Source organism: Bombus pyrosoma, linkage group LG11 (assembly GCF_014825855.1).
Source record: "Bombus pyrosoma isolate SC7728 linkage group LG11, ASM1482585v1, whole genome shotgun sequence".
NCBI classification, from domain to species: Eukaryota; Metazoa; Arthropoda; class Insecta; order Hymenoptera; family Apidae; genus Bombus; species Bombus pyrosoma.
Genome location: NC_057780.1, coordinates 4,866,444 through 4,894,401, shown reverse-complemented (window position 1 = coordinate 4,894,401; position 27,958 = coordinate 4,866,444). Strand labels below are relative to the sequence as shown.

Below are 27,958 nucleotides of genomic sequence, written 5' to 3'. Positions count from 1 at the left end.
TAAATGACGTCAGAGTTTGGAAGTTTTGGAAGATTTTGGATTGCAGTTTGTTATTAGGTTGTTGATGTGGGTTGACATCGTATTAAAGTAAAATTAAAGTTTCTGAAACCTGATTTATGAGCAATTTCTTAATTAATTTCGAATCATAATTTCCAGAGGAAATAGAGGGTTAAAGAAAGTTTCAAGCAACCAGTTCATCCCATGCACGTTACAAGTACACGTTCCGATTATAGTAGAAATTCTAAGTAAAACGTCAGTGTGCTAAGCAATTGCACGAGTGAAATTATAGTTAGAGGAATTGAGTAAAACCTTTTAATCGGAAGGTTGTTATTTTAACTGGCACCGCTAAACTAAGGAAGGAAAGCGTGAATTCAGGACGATCGATATTTTTGTGTAATGAAATATTATAATAGAGGGTAACACCATGACCCATTTATAAGGTTTTATCGGAAACATTAAATTCTTTATAGCATAAAACAGAGTCAGGAATAACGCTGACGTGCAAACGAAATTAACGATAAATGAAATGCAATTTTAAACTTATATTTAATCTGACTAAATATAATACATTAGCCGCATAGACCTGTAATTTCGAAATTAAGAAAGGTCTAGAAAGTCAACGAATAAAAGATAAACTGCAAGAAGCTATTGATAGATATTCACAGCTATTGAACAAATTATCTTATAAAACATATAATATATTATTTCATCAAGGAAGATTCAAATTTTGTAAAAGAAATTTCGTAGGAACAAATGTTTATTACCATATTGATGATTCGTTAATCAATATTAATTTCCATCTCTCCAGTAAACGGCGACAGAAAGGCCGCTACAGTTCCACGCGCGCATTAAAATTTATTATACCTACAACAAATGCTATAATAATACGATACTATTTAATAAAACATCGTATCACAGTTAATATTCGCTGCAAATAGAATCCAGTTCCACTCGATCATCAATAATCACCTCATATACATCCCTCTGTCTTCGGTGCATTTGAAGAACCATTAACACATCTTTCCTTCCACTCTGCCCACGTGAACCCACGCGAAGCGTGCAGCAGCTGTTAGACGAATTGCGAATAACAATAAAAATAATAGTAAAAATCGCAATACAGGTCGGCCCATTTTTTCACAGATGTCCTGGATTGATATCGCGTCTCGGTACACGCGATACCCGGCGGCGTCGTTAACAGCGTGGCCCGAATGAAATTTATAGGCGTCAGACCAGAGCATGAAAGCTTTCGTTCACTTTTCAAATAGATTCATCGAACACTCTTCTTTAACCACAATGTCCGACGCATCAACCATTTATTCGCATTCGCAGCAATTGCCAGTTTTAGTTAGATCATTTGGCATTTAAAGTTTATCATACACGATGAAACTTTGCGTATTTCTATACTAATCAAAAAGTATATTACGAAGCTTTACGACAACAACACAATGTCAGAAGAATTGCCCTCAATATTGGATAAAATTATGTCACGAACGCAAAGTATAAAATTATAATTGCAAAGAAACATATTATATACTTCGCAACCAAGAAACACATCCGCTTGAAAAAAGGAATCGATCGTCTTTTTTCTCGATTAGCGTAAATGTAAATGATAAAGGAGTTAAACGCTGTACATCGACATTGAAACGTTATCAAGTTAGAAATTAGCGAACGCGCGCGAGTAAGGCGCGTTGGGAGCGTGGGCTTCACGGCAAACGGGTCAAACGATCGATCGCGGTGAACAAGCGAGGAATCGGCGACGGGTTTACCCGCGTAAACGATAATGAGCGTGGACGGTAGTTTCAAGCAGAGGTTACGCCTTCCTGAGAAACCGGTATGCGTTACGGAGGCCTACCCCCTTTTGTCTTCTTCGTTGGCATCACGTGTGGTAGGAAATTCAAGGCGCGTAACCACCTTCTCGAGAAGCGTGCAAGGGTTGATGGAGCGGGAAATCGTTCGCGGAAAATGCTTCCTACGGCGATCGAAGGTTGTAAAGAACTCGAGACTCGTTACACTTTCTCGAGTACGATTTTAAAATTGCGAGAAGGTTATTCAGATTCTTAGAGATGGTTCCAAGAAGATGATATGAAATGAATATTAAGCTTCCTTGTATATTACGATTGTATTTGTACATTTGTATACGCTTCGACCTCGAAAGACGTAAGAGTAAAGAAATTAAGCAACTGTTGAGAGATTATTCGAGTTGATAGCTTATATGACATAGACGGTATTTGTAAAGTTTTGATATACCAACGATTTTACTAAACAACTTGGATGCAATTTAAAGTTTAGAGGCTACACGAAATACCGAAGTTCCATCGAGAATAAAATGTGTATCAAGACTTTTCTACGTGTATTGGGAGTATACGTTGCTAGGCTTAAATTTTCAATTTATCTCTGCTGCGATATTATGATGCGTGGAATGTATATCGTGAATGCGTGAAGTTTAATTATGAGGTTACAAGACGAGAAAAGGATTAATGTACTTTAAAGTATACGTTCCGAGATTTTTAGCCAAGGATACAGCACTGGCGGCGTAAAAGAAGGCGCACATGCACGTTTATAACGCGGAAGAAGTGTGCGCGCATTTGCAGGGTGGCTGGAAAAAGAGAAGACACTGGACAAGGGCGAGGGTGGAGTCAGGGGTGGAGGGTGAAGCTAAGGAGGAGCCGGTGGAGATTGCGAGAGGAGGGGGAGGGGTGATCTATGCGTTTAATTAACCATAGAGACGCTCCTACCAACTCTTAGCCGCTCTTAGTTCGAGCTTGCTGGAGCTCGGTGGCTGCAGAGGGACAGGGTGGCGCAAGAATAAAAGAGCGAAAGAGCAGGGGAGAAAAGAAGCAAGAAAAAGAAAGGATTTAGCTATCGCCGGCGAAATTAACCCCGAGGAAAAACTTATAATGTGTCTTCCCCGGAAAAGCAGCTCGAACGTTGCGAGCTCGTGCCGATGCTTTCACCGCATTCGTCCTGGATAATTGATTCCGAATATAATTAATCGGTGACATACGGATAAAAGCACTGTTCTCGCATCGTTCTGGAGCATTTTTTTGAACAAGATTTTTACTAATGGTTCTTTTTCTGAAAATTGTTCTCGATTTATATTATGTCGGGAATTTTATTCATATTTCGTAAATTGAGTTGTTTTGGAAACGTTTTTCTGTGTTTCATTAGTATCGCTGATTTCCTGTGCCCGAAGTCCGATGACATGCTGATTTAGTATCACGCTTAATATCACTATATCATCACACGCTTGATATCTCTGCATCTGTAGCAAGAAAATCATTAGAACAGTTTTTCGAAAGGATACGATTTGTATCAGGAAATATTAGACAAGAAATCGAATTACGAAGATTTCAAGTATACCACTTCTTACTAGATATTACCAGAAGCACAAATTCATTTACGCGAAAGGATTATTCTAACGTTTACAAAAATCTCGATTTTCACAGTCATTCCTAAAATAGCATATCGAATTAGCTTGAATTTTGTTATTAGAAGTCAGATACTTATAAAATTCGTTCACGTATTCCTCTTCGAATTTCCCCGGCACATCAAACCAGACATAACCACGTGACGATCATTATACGTGTTGGCTACCTCGAACAAGCTTCCCTCCCGTTCATCTCCAACGACATACATCAACTATAAACCCAGTAGCCGCACGAACAACAGAGAGCCCGGTTATCGTTATTACCGCGATGATGTGCCAGTGCCAAAAGACGACTTAATTCCGCCACGGTAATCCGACAATTGTTTACACATGTTCGTTATTTACGCGTAACCGAGTGTGTCGAACATCACACTCGCCGAAAACGCACGATCAGCCGCATATAATCACAGACACGCGTACACGTACCGATATTCGCACACCCATGTAAAAACTGACCCAGCCCCCAGTCGCAGCGGCCCCAACCTTCTCGTCGTCCCACCCGCGACGATGATATTTTGAGATTTCTTTGGCTCTTGTCTCCGAGTCCCGCGATCGCGTTCCGAGAAAAGGGAGGTTAATGAGACGGCCGCGGACAGTTATAAATGAACGATAAGGCGCACGCCGGATTCCTTTAATAGCTGGTGCAAATTTATGGCCGCCGCTAAGGGACGTCCGCTAAGGGGTTATAGATTGATTGGTCGTGAAATCGGCTTTAATCAATCGTGTGTACCCTCTGAATTATACGTACGCCCGGCGGAGTTAATTAATTCCAACACATCGGTCGATCGCCTCCTCCCGCTCGCTCGACGCCGCGGCATTAATCTGCCCTTTCGTTACATTAATTTGCCCGGCTGATAACGTTGCTCCTGGCCGATCGTATTTTAGTAGAAAGAATCAGAACGGTCAGGAGAGAGGAAAGAGAAGGGAAGGGATTGCGCGTGAAAGAGATGGAAAGAAGATGCCGGGCGCGGAGTTTCAGGAGCGTTCTTGGAGAACGCACGAGGAACAGAAATTGGGATTCCTCCGCGTGTACGTTGTTCCAACGTCACGCTCGTTCCTCGTGACGGTCGTCGTCCAGTCGAACGAGGAACGAACACGACGAGGACCAAGCGTCGATTCGGCCGTGACGCGAGGCAATTATTATAATTACCGGAATTCACGGTGCGCAATTAGGCCGGGCAAAGGACAGGAGGCGCACGGTTGCGTGTATCGCCCTTCTCTCCTCCTTTATACCACTTGATTTTCATCCTTGCGTGCCGTGTATCGATTATAAATACCACGACCGCGTTATTACACACATGTGCAATTACACCGGCAGCTCTCGCTATTACATTATCTTCGGCTTCGTTACGTTTCGTTTTAATCGACTCGAGAGCCGACTCCACGCGTTCCTCCGGAGGACGATCGCTCTCTCTCCGTGAGCGCCAGATTCCAGTTAGCTCCGTGGAATTTAAGTATCGCGTATGCGTTCCCCGGGATCCTTTCGCGGCTGTTCTATCTTAATTACCAGGCTGATTAATAGTCACGCGTGCGGCTAATTAATCGACCGCTTTTGCCAGCCTGGTTTCACCCAGGCCAGGCTTGCACGAACGCGAGGGCTTCTTGTTGGTTTGCCCCTTTCGTGGAGATCGAATATTTTCGTCGAACCAAGCAGGTATGTATACTTATCGGTACACCGAAGATCCTTATGCAAATTTATATCTTCGTTGACACAATTAAACAAATAGAACCGAAATAGAAACTCGTTTCGCTTGTTACAATCGAGATTCTAACGAGCACCGTATTTTCAGTATTTTATATATTTTTCTATATTGTATCCACTCTGCGTAATTTCTGTATCCTTAAATTTGTCATTAATGGATAAAAGTCAGTAATCCATTCGTCGGAGTAGAATCGAGAAAACGAAGGAAGAACGAAAGGATCACAGTTAGAAAGAGAATACGCGAAGGAAGAGAAAGGAAGAAGGAAAGGAAGGAAGGATGAAAGAGACGAGAGTTACCTGTGTTCACGTGGCATGTACACACGGTGTAAACAGGCACGTCCGTGTGCTCCCGCGTGGAGCAGGAAGTGTCTCGTAATAAAAGAGTGACTTCCGTCGGTGAAACAATACCGTCCGCGGGATTACCTCGTCCACGGCTCGGTTCCATCTCCTCTGCCTCGTTACCTTATCCAGCCGCTGTTAATTTGCGTCGAAAGTAATTTAGCGCCGTCTCGTTGTCGCTTTTGTTATGATTCGCCGTGCTGTCCCTCGTTGGCAAGCGACCGAGGGGACGACAGCTTTGTTCTTTTGCGCGGGAACGAACAACATTCGAGGAACGATACGAGCAGTTGAATTTCCTCATTTTTCTTTCCTTTTTCTTCTTTCTTTTTTCCTTTTTAAGAGAGTTTGGTAAGATGAAAATTTTGACGAAATTTGTTGTGACATACGCAGCTATACAGTTCGTGGAAAGACGCGATTAAAATATTCGCGTCTATTTCTGCATAGAGAAAATCGTGGTTTTAGATTAATCGCTTGAACGAGTGAAACTTGAATTTGGTTGCAAGAAAAATAAATGTATTTTGGATTCCTTAAACGTCATGGAAAATCATGTTGGACAAATTGACATTGTTTTCGAGGGGATACGTTTTTTGACAAACAATATGAAAATGTTATATCTAATGTTGTAATATAATAAATGTATATATTTTCGTGAATTCAGTCAACATTTTCCTCCTATTTTTATCGCATAATTTCTCTCTTTTCATTTCAAACATCGCCCTTCAATTCTCCATTGACGAGTCTCACGCTCGTTATTTTGTAAATGATCATCCACAGGTGTTGAATTTTACGCTGAAGAAACTATTTAAAAGAGTGACTCGGTGAAATAATTGGTTGGCACAGAATTATTATATTCTCACTTCTTCCACGTCCTCAGCCAATTATCGTGTGCCAGTCGGTGATATTTTACGTGTGTTTGTCGCGTTGTCTATTTGCCGTTAATTTCCATCGAAAGTGATTTATTTTCTCGCTTCGATAGAACCTCGATTAATGAATTCGACGTTACCGGCAGGACGAATACTATTAAGAAAATCGTGTCGAGTTGTAGAACATTTTGTATCGCCTCAAACACGTTTCTCAGTCTTTTAAGTATTATATCAACATCTTGGATCTACTTAATATTTAAACGAATCCCGTGATTCAGGTTTTAAAACAAGATGATAGCTTCTTTTATATCAATCTCGCTGTATCTGATTTGGTATTTAAATATCCGTTGAAAACTTAGATCGCAGTCTATATGATTCATAGCGTTGAGAAGTTACCGAAATTAAAATAAAAATTACCTTGTTTGATATTTCAGTATTCAGTAGGTCAATTAAACGTACCTGTTCGGCGTCTAGAAACTGACTCGTAATTTATAAGTTGCAGCACACGACAGTGAAGTTACTTTGATTGTCACGTTATTGCTGTTGGCAATGAAACGTTTCTTTACAGCCAAAAATTTACACGATACATCGAGTCTGTGGTATTTATCAGTTGAAATTATTTCAACTTTTGTATAGAGTTATAGTCAAGCCAGCGTTTTCTTTGGACAGGAATAACGCGGATAATATATGAGAACAATTGCTTCTTAAATGGAGGAAGAATTAAGTAAGAAATAATGGGATAATGGAATAAGTACTACAACTACACAGTTTCTAAATTGCCTAGAATGGCAAGTCCAAACGTTTCACTTTCGTACATTGTTTTCTTCTTTTCTTTCGCTCGGGGAATCGAGACGGCAGCTAATTTCTTCGTAATTTTTGCCATGATACAGCTTCCCTCTAACTTTTTCTTTCTCCAGATACCATACCGTCTTAACGTGTGTCAGACTTGAAACTACTTGATGATGTTTCACTTTATCGTTGCTTCTATCAATATCAAGGTATTTCTTATGTTTGTTTGCGAATCGAATCGGAATTCTCAAACACGAATTTGTTAAAAGTTGCAACAAGAGTAACAGATAATCGGACTCATCCCCTTAACCGTAACAAATGGTAAAATTAATTTAGATCTCTGGAAAATACATAAACATGGACAGTCTGGTTATATCAGTGCTTACATACTTAGACTAAATAAATTATATCGCTGTACAACGTTCGTACTTAACACGCACAACTTGCATTGCTCGCGACAAGTTAATAAATCAGAGTCAAAGACATCGGATTACCAGCGTGTTGAAAGCAAATTTAACAAATTCCAGTTCCTTCCGAATATCGCTACACAGCCATCAACCTTGTCTCCATCTAATTTCGTACGAGTCGTGTACGTAGCGATTATACGTAGAGCGAGACACGCGTCTCGCCGAGACATCGTTTGCGATACGTCCCGTTTCTGAAATCACAGGGTCCCGCGTGATCGATGCCTTTCTCGTGCTCGAATAAGCGGCGACGTGTAATCACTTAATCCAACGGTGCAATGGAAACGCGGCGAAATCGTCGTGATCGCGAAGGACCAAGATGAAAGAACGGCGAACGAACGAAGGAGAGAGAAGAAAAGGAAGAAGAGAATGGTTACTCGCACGAGGCAAAGGGACTATCGCAGCGAGAGGACGTTCTGCTTTATCAGTGCAAATGGGATGCCAGCGTGTTTCCATTAATTCAAATCGCGGAGTAAAATCACGGCGCGGAATGTCCATTAAAGTCAAGCGGGGAGAAGTCGTTAGCCTGTTCGTGGCGACGTAAAGTGCCGGGCGTTACACCGTCGGTGTCGCGTTTTAACGCGGAAACTCGAGAAAAATGCGTCTGCCAGGCCGAGGTGAGAGAAAGAGAGAGCTGTTTTTCTTCGTAATAACGTCTTTTAACGATCAGCACCGGTCGGTAGATTCTCCGCCGCGAATCGAGTACCCGCGACGACCAACTGGGAACGCGTTGGAGGAAGATACGCGAAAACGCCAGTCAGCTTTATCTTAACTCTCGCGTTAGGTTTGTCCCGTGTCGCGCGACCTCTTCGTGCTTCGTCCAATCTCCGACGAACGGTTTAATTAGCCTGTAAACCGCGAAATACGAGTCAGATCATTTTCCAGATTCGACGAGCAGTCGATGAATTAATCTCGGTTCGTTCAGGCTAGAAAGTATCATAGCGATGGGAACGATGAATTTTTCATCGAATTTTTATAGATTCGCAATGATGGCTATTCAGGGATTTGAATATTTTTTTCATAGAAATTTTATAGACCATTTTTGTAAACTTTTTCCATCATAGATTTTTGACGATTCGAATATTTTGTAAAATACGTACGATGGAATCAACGTGATTTCCTCTGATGATAGCTCTTAAGGGTTGAGAAAAATTTGAAGTAGATTATTCCGTAAAAAAATTACCATATTTTCACACTTCAATCTATAATGAATAACAGAAATACGACTTGATCGACTTCTTTGATCATCCGCGTTCCAGAACATAGCGCGCCATGAAGGAAAAACGAGTTCATCGGAGTGGAGAGGGAAAAAAATGTACGAAAGCTACGACTGGCAATGATCACGCAGCATCTTATGGCTATGACTACGACTAGAAAAAGATCACGGCGAGTTAGAAGAAGAACGAGAAAACAGGTGGGACGTTACGCAGGTACTTTGGCGAGGGTTTTTTCTCGCCACGGGAACACGAAATCGTTTAATTCGAACAGGTCGCGCGGCGCGTTCGAGAGGAGACGAACAGGCCCGTGAAATGGACGTTCCGGTTTATCCGCGCGTACAGCGCGCGCATCGTGCGGCTTGTTTCCATTAATTCGCGTTGCGCGACGAACTCGTGCTATAGGAATGCCACGTTCGAGTCGTTAGGCGGAGAATGGCAAAACGAACCGGGCTAATTCACGACCTTGTCGTCGGATGCGCCTGCAGCGAAATATCGATTATGAACCAACTCGAAAAAGACGATAAATTAGGCTCAATTACGCTTATTAACCCTCGTTTAGATTAGTCAACTTACTTCGATTCAAGTCGCCCGAATTATTTGATCATACTTTACGTTCATGATACGTTTATAACTACAATTAACATTCATATAGACATAAATTCTTCTTTCGACAACATTTTGGGCTTGTATTTTACATTAGGTATTCCGTCGAATTTAGGATACTTGAACGAACGATTGCAGGCTGAGTAACTTCAATTTAAAGCCGCGTTCATAGGAATTATTTGATAGTAGAATAGACTGTGACAGTGCAATCGACTATCGGACATTGATATTGTATTTTCTTCCATCTTTAAAGATCATAGCAGATATTCGTTGAAAGAGCGCGGAATGTGTTTTAGCGTCGAATTTTTATTTTTAAATCGCTCTTAAAACTACTCTTATTGTCATCGTACGTCACAACCTTGACTCCGTTTCAATTATAAGATATTTTATTCGAGCTTAGTTCTTTCATTATAATAATCGAGACTAAAAGGGTGCAATGGAAATGAATTAACTGGACTGGACTCGTGCTCGATTCATCGATGCATAAATGAACCATAATATCGTATCAGTAACGATGCTGTGACCCCTATGAAATCGATCTTGCCATTTCAACGTTGGCCGCTTGTCGTTTCTCGAGTTATAAGCTTTAAAGAAGATTATAACGCGTTGAAGTTACTCGTTTCGAAGTTACGATTTAGAACAATCGCGATAATTCGCGATTTTTCGCGGAGAGATTTATGATGACAAAGCGGGATGAACTTAGAGAGCAAAGTTCAGTCAAGTAGGCCATGAATTTCACTTATGCATGGAAAAACTAGACCCGTCTATGGTGGAATGCGATCGAAAGCGTTGAGTTTCATCGGATAATTCGAAATACAAAAGTAGCCACTTATCTATAGGTCGAATCTAATTAAAGAACGTATGCATACGAAGAAGAAATATGCGACGTCCGGCGAAATGCGCGAAGAGTGATAAATGAATTCGTCCAAAAACATTGGTGACAGAAAGGAATGTCGCGAGGAAAAGTTGAAGTTGTTTTATGAGACTCGGTTTTTGCAGGCGGCGGCATTAAGGAGATTTCAAGGTTATTAAACTTTTTACAATGAAAAACGACTTTTAATATGCACGACTGCAGTTTACATTCGAATGGGTTTAATGACTACGGTCGTTTAAAGTCAATCGAGGCCACGATGAAAGATAAAGCGATGGTGTCATTTTAATTACCATCATTTTTTATACTTTAATGCCGGTTTATTAGAATTCCGAGCATAGAAATCCGTAGTTTTTAATCGCGATTCTATGATTAAAAAAAAAAAAAAAAGAAAAAGAAAATAATAAGCCTCTGATTAATATTCTTGCGAAGCGGATTGGCGCGGAATTATCTTCTTAGTCTTTATGCAGTGCGACATTCTAAAACCCGGTGTTATTCGTAACAATCATTTTTCATGCAGCGTTCAATGAAGATTTATGCGACACATAAATATAGAGTTTAAATTCGGAATATCAAAGCACCGAGATAGATGTTAATTTTGTTAGCTCCGACTGTTAGAACAAATATGTCAAAGTCGAGAAAACTCGGTGAATCGTAGAAATTGTGAAAATAGTCGTCAATGCAGCTGAATACTTCCAGTTTATATCGCGTCATCCACTGTCGTTATTTCTGAATGATTATTTCAAGCGAAACGAAATCAAATGGAAGATTCGACATTTAGCAGAAAAAGTTCATTTCGTTCTTCGTAAAATCAAGATCGAACGGATTTATACGACTGACTGAATTAATCGCAGTGATCACATTTATGTAATCGTAAAATCATAATTACAAATTAAACAATTCGAAGATGAAAAGCTCCTCAAACGAAGAAACAGTTGCGCAAAGTTTGACGATGAGTAATTCCGACTTTATTGTGACAAATTAGCTTTAAAAAAATCAACCTTATTACGCGATGATCATAAACAACAACATGTTGCGCGACCTATTAATTAATTCTCATCCTGGCAAGAAATAAGCGAACGTCTGACCATTTCGGGTATCTACTCGCGCATATATCTAACAATCCATCGTAATCTTTTGATCAATTTACATTCCAACAAAACTAAGCAGATATCTGACCACTGTAGGTCATCTCCACTTAAGCAGATACGTTCAGTATTATCGTAGAAACCAAATGGATACAAGTTATAAATTATAACACATCCCAGAACATAATACTGGACAGGATTACATTTCAACAACCCTTAGAAATTCTTCAGGTAATCAACGCTGGCAAGAATCCCGTAAAACGCGCGACGATAATTACAGTTAATCCAGCGGGAATAATTCGCGCAAGATGGCGGCGGCGCTGAATTGAATCGGCCGCGAGCGGAAATATTCATTTTCCGCTGGCGAAATCATTTATCGTGACCGGTGCACGGCCGCTGGACGCGGAAGAAATTTACCGCAAAGGAAACAGATGCGTGCCCTCGTGCGCTAGCTTCTTTCCTTTTGATATTTCTTCTTCTCCTCGTGTTCGCGTTCGAGCGAGCTTCTGCGATCGCGCTCATGCGTGAATACGGAATCGCTTCATTTAAGACGCGTTGCCGTGTATCGTGGCGGCTTCGAGAGGCAAGAAGGCGAAAGGAAGAGAGAGAATGTAAAAACCGACGGTTAAGGACATTTCTATCCGTTGCCGCACGCTGCTTGAACAAACATGTACCTCCTATGGGTTAATTGAAAAGAATTATTGCAGCTTAAAGTTTAATGATCGGTCTCCTTTGCCAGTTGATAGCGATAACCCTTTCCTTCATTCGTGTTCTTCTCCCTCGTTTCCCTTTTCTTTTCTTTCTTCCTTTCTTTTTTCTTTCTTTTTTTATTTTCTTTTCAATTCCAAGTCGAAGAACTTGAGAACTACACGGTGAGTGTACTTGTACTAATGAAGTTTATCGAGACAGGTTCTTCGTAATCAATCGATCGTGACAGGTTAAGATGTAGACGTAATTTTCCAAATTAAGTTTGACAGCTTGATGCATGTACATATGGCTGTTTTTTCGCCGTGGAAACAGGTTGGAGAAGCAATCGTTCAGAAATTGTTGTATGATTTCGTTCTGAGAGCGGAATAATAGAAATTCTATATGTATGATTTTTTGGCTAGCAAGATGTTAGAAGTTAATTTGAGGAATATGTCTTGTGTGCGCAGATGAGTCTTGTTCTTGTATGTGAGATATTAAGCCTTGTTTCAGGCCTATATAGATATGCTTTTCTCGACAGATATTTCGTATCCTATATGTAGCTGATATTTTATTATTAACATTTAATTTACAAAGCAAATCACGATATTACAAGTATATTTCTTTATTAAAAGAGTTGCTCCTTCTTTCAAGAAGACAACGGCATAAAAATTGCAACTATAATATTTCAATACTTAAATACATATTTTCCTATTCGTTGTTCTATTTTCTATTATCCATTTTGTTCTCTCGCTTGTACTTCAGCGCAACCATTTTACAAAACATTACTAACTACAAACGAAAGGAATAAAGGCTCCCATCGATCTTCGTCAAAATTAATATCAGCACATTCTATTCTAGAACCAAGGTAATCAGAGGCACGTACACCCAGAGTGTGTAATTTCGTGCAACAGCTGAAACTTCCGACGAAAAATGTAGCTGACACTTTACACAGCGTACCAAATAAATTAAGAATCTAATTTGTCAGATCCCGTTTCAGAATCGTTTGATATCGAATCATGGGAATAAATCGTACACGTTATATCGACGAATCAAAATACTTTCACAATACGTACTCGTTAAGCAATAACATCTGAAACAGTAATTACCGAACTTCGAATAACCGATTTACATCGTTTCAAGAATCTCGCCAAGTATATCCAGATTTTTGTCGATACTTATCGAGCCAATTTGTACTTCGGTAAGTGGAATAACTAGTTTCACGCGTGCACCTCCCAATATACCAACCCCTGCAAACGAAATCATTCACTGTCTAAAATCCTTTCAGCTCCAAAACTTATCTCGCTTTACATTACCAAGCTCATCACACCGCATCAATTCTACATCATCATCGATCACGACCTACTACAACATTTGACTAAAAAGATCATTAAGAATAATACTTCAACCCCTGTAACTCCATTTCCACGAAAAAAAAAAAAAAAAAATAACCTGAAGAAAACTGATCAACCTAAATCCTCGCAAAAAGAGTAAATGCGCAGTAAGATTGCAAGACTAAGTCTACACGTATAATCGAACGTACATATACAGATTCTTATGAGTAGGCTGCTAATTTTTATGCAATCTCATATTTTTATTAACACAGCTGAAGGAATGGAAATCGTTGAATCGATGGAACGTTATGGCAGGTGATTGGCTTCGAATATTTTCTCTATTTTTGCATTGTATACGCGTGTTGTATATTTTTGCGATACTAACTTTTCCATAAATGCATGAAAATCCACGGTCTATTTACGAGTGTACGCATTTCGATCATCGAAACGTTCATTCGTCGGAACGACAGTTCGTCAGAGGACGCGTGCACGGCAGTTACAGCCGCACACCACAAACCTTCTCTGATCTACGGTAAACCTGTTGTCCAAAGGTTCTCCGGTAAATTCGCGCGGAAGTCGCCTCTCGATAAAGACGAGCAAATATTGCGCGCGTTGTTCACGCGTGGCGAAAGATTACCGATGGCACGCGCGCGGCCAAGCATCACGAATTTAAGATTCCGGCGGATGCCAGCTGGAAAACGGGTCCACGATGCTCCGAATGGACGGAGCGAAAGAAAACAGTCGAGCCAACCGACGATCGTGACTATTAAACAAAAAAAAGTCAGGAAGATCTGCGTAAACGCGGAATGGTCGGGGACGAAACGCTGCGCGAGATGCTTTCGTTGGGAAAGGATAGAGAGATACGAAGGTAAGGAAGGCGCGTTCCGCTTTATCAGCGCGCGCCGCATGCCGCGGCGTGTTTCCATTAATTCGCGTCGCGGGGCAAACTCGTGCCGTTGGAATGCCCGTGCTGAGGCCGAGGAGAGAAGTCGTTAGGCCTGCGTGCCGTTCGGCCGGGCAACCGGTTTTCCCATCGGTGATTCGTCGTTAATTCGCCGATGGAGAGTAAGTAATCGCACGCGTACCAACGACCACCTCGAGTGTGTTACACGGTTACCTTCGCGCCGCGCCTACCTCGGGGTTGTTCCGATTTTCCTCGGCGATAAGCGCCGCCACTTCGACGCGGGACGCGAGAAATTCCTTTGACCCTTTTTCGGATACGCCGTGGATCGCCGCGTTCCTCCTGGCGCGATTCCAACGCGTGCGCGAGGCTTAACCGCTGTCATACGTCGCGCTATTTTTTTTCTTTCAAACGACCTTCCGATTACGCTTTATGATTTGTAGAATCGTTATTTATTCATTGAAATGCGGCATCTATAATCGCATACATGCATATACATATGTAACTTGAAAGATTGAAAAGATTAAAAAGGTATATACGTCAGTGAATTCTGAAAAGGTTTTTTCGTTTAGTTTGTTTCTCGTTGTTGGATACGTTATTTAATTTAATACTTGAAGACCGTATGCTAATAGTTAATCGACAGGAAGATTCGCAGTTTCAATCGAATTAAGTTTAATTGTGACTTAATTATACGGAGTTTTATTTCCATGGAAAGATCAAACCTAGATTTTTGCTACTCCTTTAAAAGAGACAATGATCGACGATTCAGGTACGTATATCGTGTGAAAAATTTTTTTATATTAGCGACTACACTCACCAGATAAGTTCGCCAGCATAGAAGTAGAGGTTCCTTCTGCAACAAAAGCACAAACTAAATATGAAGTGACCATATAATAATGTAATTGTTGGAAGTAACATAAGATTCATACTAAGATAAAAATATCATTCTTACGGAATTACCATATCCAATCTATAGCAATGCGTATTTACTAACGCAGCATCGGTTGGTTAATGAATGTTGTGACGCGATCTTGCTTCTCTTACACGTAATCGACGCATATTAATTACAGTTTAATAATACCTACGCCTTACTCAATGTTTAGAATTTGCAACGCGATGTTATGCAACTTTATTTAACGTACGCGTTAAACTGTTTTAAGTTGAACTGTACGAGGAGAATTACGCGAATCTTATTGCGAATCTCGCTTTAGAGACGTATTGGATAGTTTTCATCGAATAAGGGGTGAAATAAGGAAAATGAAGCTTCGATGAAAATCGCGAAGCTCGCGGACTTGGAATTTTGATTAATAAACATAACTAAACGTAAAACAAGACTCAAAATAGCTGAAAGCAAAATACGTTACTAAAAGATTCACGACGCTACTCTACAAAGAGTGTCTAGTATCGTTTGAGCGGCGTGAGAACTGGCGCCGCGCACTTCATATTTTCTTTTCTTTCCCTGTCTGAAATTTTACAACGCTTCGCTGGTCTTAAGTACACGTTGACACTTGTCGTTCGAAAAGGTGGACTCGCTTATCTGGAAAAACGAGCAACTGCCGAGCAAAATTGTTAAATATGCCAAGAGACACTCGCGTGGCGTGCACGCACGCGCGATGCCGTATTATTATATTTTACTTCGCACCGCGCGGAAACCCCGGAATAATTTACACGAATGAGCCGTAATTATTTAAGGGTTTGCATATGTAAGAAGGGTGGCGGCGACTAACTAACAGCTATAGTTATTTTAGCTACACACGTTATACACCAACCTCTATCGATTCGCCTTCGCCTTCGCGAGACGAGCTCGTTTGCCTCTTCCGGGAACCACTGTTCGCAGACTAATAAACCTTTCGCCGATAATTATCGTTGGCACCGCGTGACTTTCCCTTTGACGAGACCGTTTGCTTCGAGAATAACTTCGATTCGTTATCGTGCACTTATTTAGAATTTATTTAACTTTTGAACTTATGGAAGGAAGTCATTGTTTCTTGAGAATTGCACGTTAAAATCGTGTACTCGATTAATGAAATTTGCAAAAAATCCAGTGAATCAGCTTGGCTTCCGAGAGGCTTTCCCTTCTGTTAAAGATTTATTGCGTGTATTTGTAAGAACAAGGATACACAAATTGAAACTGACTTGTCTGTATGAATTTTTACTTCCAACATGAAGAAAAGGTTTAGATACGTTATCCCATATTTTCAAGCTCTGATATATGCTGTTTCAAGCTATTATGTGAGACCTTCATCGTACAGAACGAAAGTAACTTTCTGCGTGTCTCTCGTAAGCTATGAAGCTGAACGACCACCTGATGTGTAGGCGTCGAAACCAAGTGTGCAATAAACCTGAATCAAGAAAAATCGAGCACTTTTTTCTCTTACTCTTTCGGTCTGGACAGCTTCTTAACTGCACCACTGCGTTACGATTAATTTGAAATCAATCTTGTTATTCGGTTTTAATCTCGTGTATCAGTCATACATCGATATTCTACATTGAACATCTCGTGTAATTAGATTATGTTTGAAATGTTACATAAATTATTCTGTAGTTAATAGTTATAACACATAAAATATCGAGACAAAAACGTATCATTATTTAAAAGTATCTATTTGCAGATACATATTAATTTTCATACGATATAACTTAATCATTTGTAAAATTCCTGAGACCAATCTGACTGAAATCGTTGTGTCTGTATTGACTTTTAATTCTACGTTCACGGGATTTGTCTGGTTAACATACTAACATATTCGCTGCCGCTAAAATACGAGTATCATTAGCACGGGTGTGAGAGTATCAAAATTATCACCAATTCCTAACCTGTAACTCTACTACAGCCCACGAATTTTCATTTCTAACTCTCGTTTCAACAAACACAAAGACTTTTAACGTTTGACTAAATCTTTTATCGCAAAGTTAGAATGAAAATTATTCAAATTATTAGAATTGGCAGGAAAAATCACACGTAACAAATAACATTTTTCCGATACTTTCCTCAAGGTAAAGGGACTTTCCAACAAGAGGAAATACAATTTTCACAGTGGAAAATGACAACGCAATAAGGTTAAGAAGATTCTTAAAACGACACCTCGAAACCTTGATATAACGTTTCCCCGTGTTGTCTGCGGGACTTGGAAGGTTAAACGCCGGCGACGACACCGATTTAGAGGACGCTTTATGGCTCAGGGTGGTAGCGCCGCGTGGCACACGGACAAGACCGCGCGCTACGACAGAAGCGCGACGACGCCGGCGTCGAAGGTGGTGGCTCGAGTGGCTCGGGGGGTGATTATGAGCGGGTAAGTGCCGCCGTCCAGTTTTTACTCCCCGCCGGACGCCCTTCGCCCCTATCGTGGCAACTATCCCCGCCACTTTTGCCATGGCTCAACTAAACCCCAACGGATCAATACGCTAAAACATTGCCATATCGGGACGCCGCCGTATAAAATCTCAAAGAAATAACAGTGGTCTTCGTGTTTTCCTTCGGTCACCCTGTCACACCCCTTTCTTGGTCTACGTTAACGAATTTTCGTCAGCATTCCATCAGATACCGGGCTTTCTATGGATTTCCTGGGCAATTTGGAAGCTTTGTTTTCATTCGTTGGCAAATTTACGCGGGAAACAGTTTGTCGAGCGATGGGGACGAGTAGGAGGCTATACCGTGGGTGTTCGACTGTTTTCCTCGACGCCGAGGTGGTTGGTTCGAGGATTAGTAGGGTGAATCATTGTTGCGATGGCTTTTGACGATAATTTGTTTATCTATGATTTGTCCATTGGAGTTTGTCGAATTGGTTTCGATTACGTATGAACTGAAAGAAACTATAGCAATACCGGAACAAATTCAATTTACTTAGCTTAATCCAAGTTTGAACACGAACCTAGAAATCCGATGTAAAATAAGTAGAAAAATTTCCAACAATTAAAATCAATCCAATCATCAAAATTACTTCTCGACCAATTACTTACCACGTATTCATTCCATTTCCAACTTCCTATCTAATCGATCGACGACCGACTTTATCTCCAAACTCCAACTACCCTACGTCTCAATGACGCCATCGATAAACCTAATTAGACACAGCACATAAGAGCGTACGTATGTAAGTACGCAAACAGTGGACCCAGTAGAAATCCTTGCTAGACGTTAGAACTCGATATCCGAAACATTCGCGTACCAAAGTGATTAAAATTTCAGGAATATTAGTGTCAAACCACTTGCCCATGTCCATCTTATATAATTTCATTAATTTTCCCAATTTTTGTTTCCTGGAGCTAATCGATTTAACAAATAAGCGGCTCATCTATATTTAAGGTGGGTCGGTTAGTAGAAAGCAGTCGGTTTTCAAGGCAGAACAACGTAACGTCGGTAGCTGGTCCTCGAAGGGCACGAAAGACGGATGAACGGACGTCCGTGGCCTACCGCAACCCACGTAAGACACTGATTCGCCTCGTCCCTTCCTCGTGAAGGCGCGCGAGCGAGCGCACGCACATGAACGCACGTTCAGGCGATTCACGTGCACCTCGATGACGACGTAACGTTGCCTCGACGCGGATGGTCGATATATCGATTGTCGTCGACGAACTACCGACTGGTCGACGACCACAAGAATCAGTGGGGAAGCGAACAGGAACGAGGCTGATGGCCGTGTGTGTCTGGCTTGTGGTCACTTGTTGCCTTCCACCCCCGGGGGCTGGCCTTGTCCCTCTGTGTTTGGGGAACGCTTGTCGCCGCTCCAACGACAAACCATCCATGCCAACAGAGAGAATGAGAGATGTTTCTATCCTGTCGGACGGCAGGATCAGCCTCGAGGAATTCGAGGCTGCTGGAGATTCTGGTGTCCGCTTTCTTTTCTTTCGCCGAGCGCATCGCTTGACGGAGGTCAGTAAGCGATGGTCTCGTCCGTTTATTCGAACCCGTGTATCGGTCAGCGAATTGGTGGCCGTGATCAAACCTGACGAGATTAGTCAGGCTTTTTGAAAGGTGTAAAGCTTAGCGAGCGTGTGTTTCGGTTTGTTGGATCGATGGAGTGAATTCTAGAATGTGATGTTGGGTCGATAGTTGAGTCATTTCGGGAAATCCAGCATTGGGAATCGTAAAGGAGTGTCATAATATTTCTCTGGGATGAAATAAACTTGGAAATGTTAGCCGAAATTTCTGAAAAATGTACCAGCCACTGTTTCAAAGAACTGTCAATTACATTTAATTTCGTGGTCTAATATTTGGATTTGATTAGAAGGATTAAATTTCAATATCGATACGATCAATACATCAAGCTCTTTCCTAATGAAACCACGCTTTTGTGGTATAGAAAGAGAAATCGACGTCTGAAATCGCGCTAATTATATCAACAATCAATTAAACTCGAGACATAAATAGCGTGCGAACCCCATTCCCTTTATCGGATGAATACACGTTCGCACTCTGATAAATTGACATTGGAACGGAAATAAAGTTTCATCGGCGACCGAGCAAAGCCCGTTCTAATGGTTCTGTGTTTCCGAAGTCAATTCATTTACAGGGCATAAACTTCTTGCCGTCAGATAAACGCGCGTTATAAAAATTACGCTGCGTTTATCTTATCGCGCGTGTACAACGTTCTGCTTCGCTACCTTTCAAATGGCGCGAGGAATAAAAATAGTTCACCGGGGCGCCCCGCACGATGGAAAAACACGAAACCGCGCCATCGTCGATTTCGATTCGCCGCGGGGCGTCGATTATTCGATAATTTCGCACATTCTCTGTCTCTTTCGACGACAAACCCGCTAATCAACCCATCGACGGCCATGCCCTTTCCTTCGTCTTAAGAACAAGCTCTTTCGAGATTATGCTTATCGTTCGGAATGTGAGATACGTTTCTAGACAGTCGATAATGGCGCCCTTAGCGTTTACCTGGCACCACCTCTTTTGGAAAAACGTTCCATGGCAAACACAGATGCGTTCGATCCGATGAAATTTCCTTCTTATCTCGTTTGGTGGAATTAGAAGCGGGAAAGGAAACCGTGCAGGAACCGCAAGGCCAGTTTCGAGAACATCTAATAAAGGTTTCCGGAAACGATCTCGCGCCATGACGCACATCATCGTTCCATGTCGGGTTTTTGTTGAAATTCGCCGTCAACTTCCCGGAATCCTCGATGTCTTCCAATAAAATTCAACAATGATAATTGTCCTGGCCGATAATTATTCACGGTGGGCCGTCATAATGCGCGCACAGACATTTTTACGACCGTAATTAGCGCTTTCGCGTGTTATCTCCCATCTGACAGCACTTGCAACTCTCTGTCCACACGTGTCTCACTGTCTCTCTCTCTAATTATCGCCTACAATTGTCTTTTTATTACATTGTTGTCCATTCCGTGAACGCTGGATGGTTGAACTCTATGCGTACTCCGTGTCCGCTTTTGTCATACCGAGTTCTCTGATATTTGCTTTCGGCCTGGACATGGATTCGTGCGTTTTATGTTTCACGGGCTGTACGTAGGAAAACTATACGAATATTAAAAATCTTTCGACTTGTACCTTGTTATAGAATAAATCGGGACAAAGTATTTAAGTATTCTTGTTGCCTAAATCCACTACGTCGTACTTTGCTTTACCATTTTTACTTTGGAGATGGAACACGACTTTTGTTAAATATTAAACACAAAATGAAAATTCGCTCTATTCACGTTGAGCACTGCTCTGAAGGATAACTCGCAACGTACTAATACCACGATCGAAACTCCAAAAGTCACAAATGCGCGATCAAATCATCGAGAATGTATGAAATCTACGAATCATTTCGGTTATAGAAAATCGCGAATTCGATTTTCCTCGAGTCTTACACATACGTAATCGCTATTACGCGACAGTAGGTAGAGGCCGACAGGCAAACAGCTAACAACGTCCGAGTTCGTGGCACGTACGTGGGAAACACGGCCACTCTGCTCTCTGGCAGGGATTATATAATATTCAATTTTAGCATGCGTGCGACCCGTCTTAATCCAGCCATTACGTCTAATTGGTCGAGATTAGCTAATATCCTTGTAGTGATTAGGCCGTGTCTGTAGCCACGGCTCGTTTAGATTGAAGCCAATTCCCCCGAGCGTGTAGCGCATGCATTGCTGCTTCACGTCGCTGCGAAGGATCGATAGGCTGATCAAACATTATTACCCGGAGAAACCTCGAACCGTTCTTTTCACGCGTGCACACAGGGGATCGCGTGTTGCGTGCATGCCAGATCAGTTCGTTCGACTCGACGTTACGCCTACTCTAAAAAGAATTCGAGCTCGTCGATTCGAGAAAAACGGTTGCTACGGATCCTTTCGCTGGATGGTTAACTGGCATCCATTCGACACAGTGTCTGTGATCATTCGTTAGAAGAAGTTGACTCAGACTGATTTCATATGTCGGATATTATACGAGAGGTATTATAAAGGTAACTGTGTCGTTCGGATCGTATTACCTTTGTAAGGTTCGAAAAAAATAGAAAGCAGATGATCCTTTATCGCAATAATCGCTGGCTGCGAACTAACACTGTTTTACAAATTATAGCAAAGGATTGAAGATTAATTATTAGCGATGGTTTGAAGAAAGATGTTACTTCAAGATGTGTAATCTAGTCGTATTGCCCCGGTTGGTTAAAATTTCAATTGGCATTCTTTGGAGATCCTCCCCTATGAATCGTCATTCGAATCAGCTAGGATTGGTTACGACATACGGGGTGTTCCGTGTAATGAGATTAAAGGATAAATTAGGAATTGCAGCTGGCGATTCAGATTTAGAAAACGTAATATCGATTAATTGAATATTTGTACGAATCGACCAATTAACAACGAATCGTCACAAAACCTGTAGATTTTGTCTGAAGCATCGTGAACCTTACCTCGTGGCCTCTTACTGGGGAACTTGCAAACCTATAATTTAATAACCAGCTGCTACGTTTCCATATAGCCGGCACGCAGTTAGACACGAGTAAACAGGCTAGAACGCTCCTTTTAGAAACCTCTCAGCCAAGAAAGCGAACCTTTCGAGGATACTCGAAAAACTACGGACGCTTCTTTGCGTCGTTTTAGAGATCTTGGCTATATTTTACACAAAGTCGAGTTCCAACTAACGAGGTCTCATCAGCTTCGTTTCAGATCTTTTATCAAAAATTGTACGAAAGTAAATTAGTAACGCGGTTCTTGGAAATTTTGTAAACTACGTAGGATAGTTTAAGATAAGTGTTGTTTCTACCTTGAAGCTAATTTATTCGTGTCAAAATTCATATTTTAAATAATATTCCGAAGCACTAGATAATTTTACAATTTTCCTCATTGAGAAAAAGAACCTATCGCTGGAAGGAAAGACAAACATTTAACGTTTATTGAGAGAAGATAACATCTTCAAACACTCTGCTCATTATCATGTAAATATCGATAATGGCACCGCTTGATCGCTCTTGTAATTTTCTTCCACAGCTAAAAAAGAAAACTTGGAACGTATCTCAATCGAGATACTAAAACCTCGAATGGATTTCAATTCATTTCCTTAAAATGATTTTTTCGTTTCCCCATGGAAAAACCTAATATCTGCTTCGTTCGTTCCAATAATTCCCGTCTCTCTGTACACGTTTTCAACAATACAAAAAGAAAAATTACAGAGTAAAGAAAGAAAACGAGAGTCCTGCCGCCTATCCATTACCCGTTATCAGGCTTAACGCGAGCTTATCAACGTAAACTCCGTGTTCCTCGCCTTCTACATACCGGTCAGCCGGCCACGTCATATCTTACACGCCGGTTGAAGGAAAAGGAAGATCTCTTCCCTCCGCTTTGCCGGCTAATGTTACAAATCTGGCCCGCGAAAGGGCGGGGATGTCGGCTGTCTTGTCTGTGCTACCAACTGGCCTGTAAAGAACCTATCTCCCTCTGCCGGCTCACGATCCTCCAGGTTCTTGTCTTTATAGTTTTATATTTTCCTCGCTAAAACCTCCCGTCCACCGTCTCTCTCTCTCTCCACTCCTCTCTAACCGCTCTATCCTTCTTCCATTTTCTCTCCTTCTCTCGCCTTTGATCTTCGTTCAAACTCACAGTCCAGGTAGACGAGAGAAGAAACGCGTGCACGCGTGCACTTCTGGCGGTTCTCGTGCGAAGTCTGCGTTACTACGACGAACCGTTTGCACATTGCGACCAGGTGTGTAAACAAACCTTGTCACTTTCGCCACGACAAGACCGCCGGGTGATCGTCGTCGTCTTCGTCGGATCTGACGCGCATCTCTCGCGGTTTCGGCCTGTCTCCCAAGAGAAAGATCGCGCCACGCCGATTGCCCGGCTTTTCGAGGCGTGAAGCACCCACGGCTTGCGAGATCACCGCCGGCTGATAGCCGGTGAAGAAATAATTAGAGGCGTGGATGCTCGACGAACGTTCCCCGAGGCACCAACGACGAGTTTGCTCGCGATAGCCACGTTTTATCGGTCACCAGTACACCGGACGATTCCTCCTCCGGGGAAACAGTCGATAAGAGATAGTCGGCCGAGGGAAATATTTTATTTGACGAAGAGTCGAAACCGCGATGCTTCGAAGATCAGCCTGTTTACCGAAGTTCGAAAAACGTGTTTCACGACAGAGTTTGGGGCACGATAGGTTCGCGAGAGGTGGAACGATTAATTTCGAGGTTTATGATGGGGGATTTATGGATCGCTGTAGATACTTGGTTCTGCCTGGCAGGAATGTTGGTTTTGAGAATGGAAGGTTTAGGATGTATAACTGTCGCGCACTATGGTAGGAGTTTCTTTAAGCTGCGATAAATGTGGCATTCTTTTCCGTGCTGATTTACGATATTAAAGCGGGTATTACATGGAAACGCATCACGTTTAAGTTTTCGGGTCTGTTATTGGCAAGCTTTCTAGCTTTTTGTCGAAGTTGGAGAATCAGCAAAAAGGATACGATAATTACGTTTACATTTTTGTTTTCTGATTGCAATCTCATCTTATGACGAAAGAATGGTATTATATTTTAATATCACATAATTGACAGCTTCCATGTTGACGAAATTTTGTACAAATTAAAGATGCAATTACCGAGGGAAGCATCGTTCTAGCGTCCTCGATATTTTAATATCATAACAAGCAACATTTTTAAAATTACGAAGGGGATGAAACAACGCGTGTTCAACTCCAAAATCAAATAAGATAATTTTAGTAACACGTGCAACAACCTATTGAATTAAAAAAGTGCGATACAAAGAAAGAAAGCTTAATTTCTCGTATACCTGCTCTGTAGTTTTCGCTTTACATCCACGTAACAATAAATAGCACATAACACAAACTGTTTCTTCCTTTCTTACATTCCTCGACGTTTAAACAATTCCGATAAGATGTAACGAAAAAAAAAAACGACGTTTTCGAAACTTTCCCTTCAGAACTATTCCAGAAATAAAAAAAGAGACGAGGGACCAAAAATAAAAAAGGGAAGAGAAACAGAAACTACAAGACGTAGCCTTCTCACCGAACCCTCGAAATAATCTCGACAAATAATCCTCGCAATCCAGGCGCGACTGTGACCTGCCCGGAGTCACGCTCGCTCTCCTAAGGACGACCGTTGGAGACACACAAAAGGGAATCGTCCCGTTCTTTGAATGGACTTTTCCAGGTATTCAAGGCCGGAAGATTCCAGAGTGTGTGGAGAGGCCTCCGCGTGAAAAAGCTAGCCAGACGGAGGAAGAAAGACACGAAGCTGAAAGGGGGCGCGAATGGAAAGATCAACGCTGGAAGAGACACGCGGTTCGCAACGAAATCAGACGACTGTGCATCGAGTGTTTCAATGTGAGACGATCTCGTGCAGCGATGAGACAGATTTACTAGGCCGACGAAAAGTCACAGCCTGTCGACCTAGATGACACCGGTCATCCTGAGATTCGAATGCATTTCCATACATTAACCCTCTACCTAGACAGCGTCCTAGCCAGAAACTATTCCCTTCATGGTCTATAGCTTCTTTCTTTGTCTCTTTCTATCGTTTAATAACTCTCATTTTGTTTCATTGCCTTTTCTGTGATTTAATTTCATAGTTTTCTTCCAGTTGTTTCGAACATTTGTTTTCAGCAATTGTTACGAAGATATAGAATAACCATATTGACATCCAAAACCGAGTAAAAAGTTCTTTTTCCTTACTTATCACTATATCATTTAGATTAAAATTCTCTTGTATAAGAACCTTACGAACGCAATTAAGGCAATCGAAATTTTTGCACGTATTCATAGCGTACCAATTTTAAACCTTTCCTTGTTCGCTATTATACGTCGGATAAGCTAAGTATACACAAAGCAAATAATGCGATGGCATCCACGGGGGTGATTCCACCCAGCGAGCACAGATTTCCAGCGTATCTTCGGGGATTCCAGTAGGCCGACTGGAATTTATCGGACCATAAGGCACTTTTATAATATCTCCGACCAGTGGTTTCTCTATTCTATAGATTTTACATGTATGCGTAGCGTTAAACCGGCACCTAAATTTCATATCGTCTATAGTGGATCTTTTCTTTCTATTATTTCGTGGCAGGTGTTCCTTCGCAGGTGTGTGCGTTCCTACGAGATGTGTTTTTGATTTTACGGGGGAAAATAGTATATTTATCGTAACAGAAAGGTAGTAGCGATTCGATCTAAGGAACCAATATGGATTCGATGTTTTATTAGAATTGTACATTTTGATAATTTAATTTATTATTGGTGGAATCGGTGGAATTGGTTTGAAATAGAGACAAGCGTTATTCTTGCCACTTCACAAGCTATTTTATATGCATATTGTTTGATAAATTCACTGATTTTATTAGGGAATATTACATATTAAATGGTAATATTAAATTTAATAAATATCTAAGTAACGAAGCGAAGTCAATAGACTTCCCTGAACCAGATAATTTGATTTTATTGAAAATCGACAATGTGTCATCTTGTGTTCCTTTAAAAGATACTTTTATATATATACGTAATGAAGCGCTTATAAACCAAGGTATATAATAAATCAAATAATGCCGATTAAAAAATTATTAACTTGATAATACAGCAAAACAAAATGTAACTCCGTTGCGACGAAAACGTAGTATTTATCTTAAATTGCCACATATATAAAATTTCGAAGGTGTCATAGAGCCCATTTTATCGTCATTATGAGTTAAAACTGTTAAAACACACATACTCAAATGTTTATTAAAACCATCACACGAACAGAAAGCTACATGTCCAAGCCTGAAGCCATACATCAATTTCCATCCCGAATTTTTCAAACGAAACATCGTTGGACTTCTTCAAATTCCTTCAAACTTATCAATCATCCGTCTTGGAGGATTCGGCTTCGACGGACATCGGTTCTGTCAGGATTTTAACGCATCATTAATAAAATCGAAGCGCGATATCGGTTAGCATTTAAGTGCGTGACGCGAACGCCGTGGAAGTGTCAAGTATCGGAGCAAAAGTTCAAACTCATCGGAGAGGGAAGGTGGAAGGGAGTTTTCTGGGAATTATGACGAGTATATGCTGACTAGTTCCCGCCGGGTGGTATCCCCGGGCCTCATGCTCATTCGGTAATTAATTACACCCGCCGTCGAAGCTCGTTCGTCGATCTTCATCCGAGATATCGACTGGATTCACCGTATACGATTCGTAACCGATTCACTGACGCGAGCTTTTCTTCGCTGGCAGCTTCGCCGCACACAAACACGCTTGCATACACGCGTTCGCCACCACGGTGAGTCACGCCGCGAGATTAATAAGATTGTGTGTACATTGTACGTTCCCCGTTTGACGAACAGTCCTTCTTTTTTTCTGTCAATTTCTCGCCTGTAGACCTTCGTACTTTCTTTTTTCACCAGCAGATTTTGAAGCGCCAAACGAAATGAAGATATTTAAGGAAAGAGTTAAGTCATCTTTGTGACCGTCGAAAGTTGTACGAGGTTTCAGGAAGTTCTTACAGTGGTATTGTCATGTTCGCGCGTTTCATGTGTTAGTGAATAATTTATTAGAGGAAACTTCAGTTTAAATACATACCACTAGAGATATTTGTAGTATACTATATTATAATAATCAGCTTTGAAGAGGTTCAACAGGAAAAATAAATTTTGAAACAGATAACTTGTAACGCATCCTTTAAAACCCTACAAAACTATTTTCTCTCAAAGATCAGGCAATCACGAAACACCTGTGATCGGTGGCATCGTCGCACAGTTTCTCGGTAATATCGATGTCGTGATTAGTCTTCGCATCGTTCATTAACCTTAACAAGATCTCCGCTATTCACCAAACATCACATATCTCCGTTTGTTCCTACACGTTTATCAGAGCGAAAGCCACGTTCAAAAATCGACGCGAGCAAACATTCCGTCATTCTTATCGTCTTTTCGCAGATTAACGAATACTCCGGCTCTCGATTCATTTTCACGCCACCTCTCTCTGCCGTTCATCACCATGCACTCAATAAGCGAACGCGTCTCATAATACATGCGCATCTACGTGCGCTCGAATTGTGATAATTAAACCGGAATATCACTATCGGACGAAAGAAGCGTGAGTTATACTTGTTCGATGAATTCTTTGTGCGTAGAAATGAATTTCGTGGCATCTTAATTCTGGTACATTAAGTTTCGTTTTTAAATTAGACTTTAAAAGACAGAATCCCTAGACCTGTAGATTGTAGAAAGATGAAATTGCTGCACGAAGATCGGATA

At 41.3% G+C, this 27,958-nt stretch overlaps 1 protein-coding gene across 11 annotated transcripts in view; it reads right to left on the bottom strand.

Moving 5' to 3' along the window:
• LOC122572905 (zinc finger homeobox protein 4-like) overlaps positions 1-27,958 on the bottom strand; it is a 404,144-nt gene that overhangs the window by 244,307 nt on the left and 131,879 nt on the right. For all 11 annotated transcript variants that reach the window (XM_043738577.1, XM_043738576.1, XM_043738579.1 and 8 more), the window contains one exon: positions 15,100-15,135. The gene's annotated coding sequence lies outside the window, so the exon portion shown is untranslated. The remainder of the gene's footprint in view (positions 1-15,099; positions 15,136-27,958) is intronic.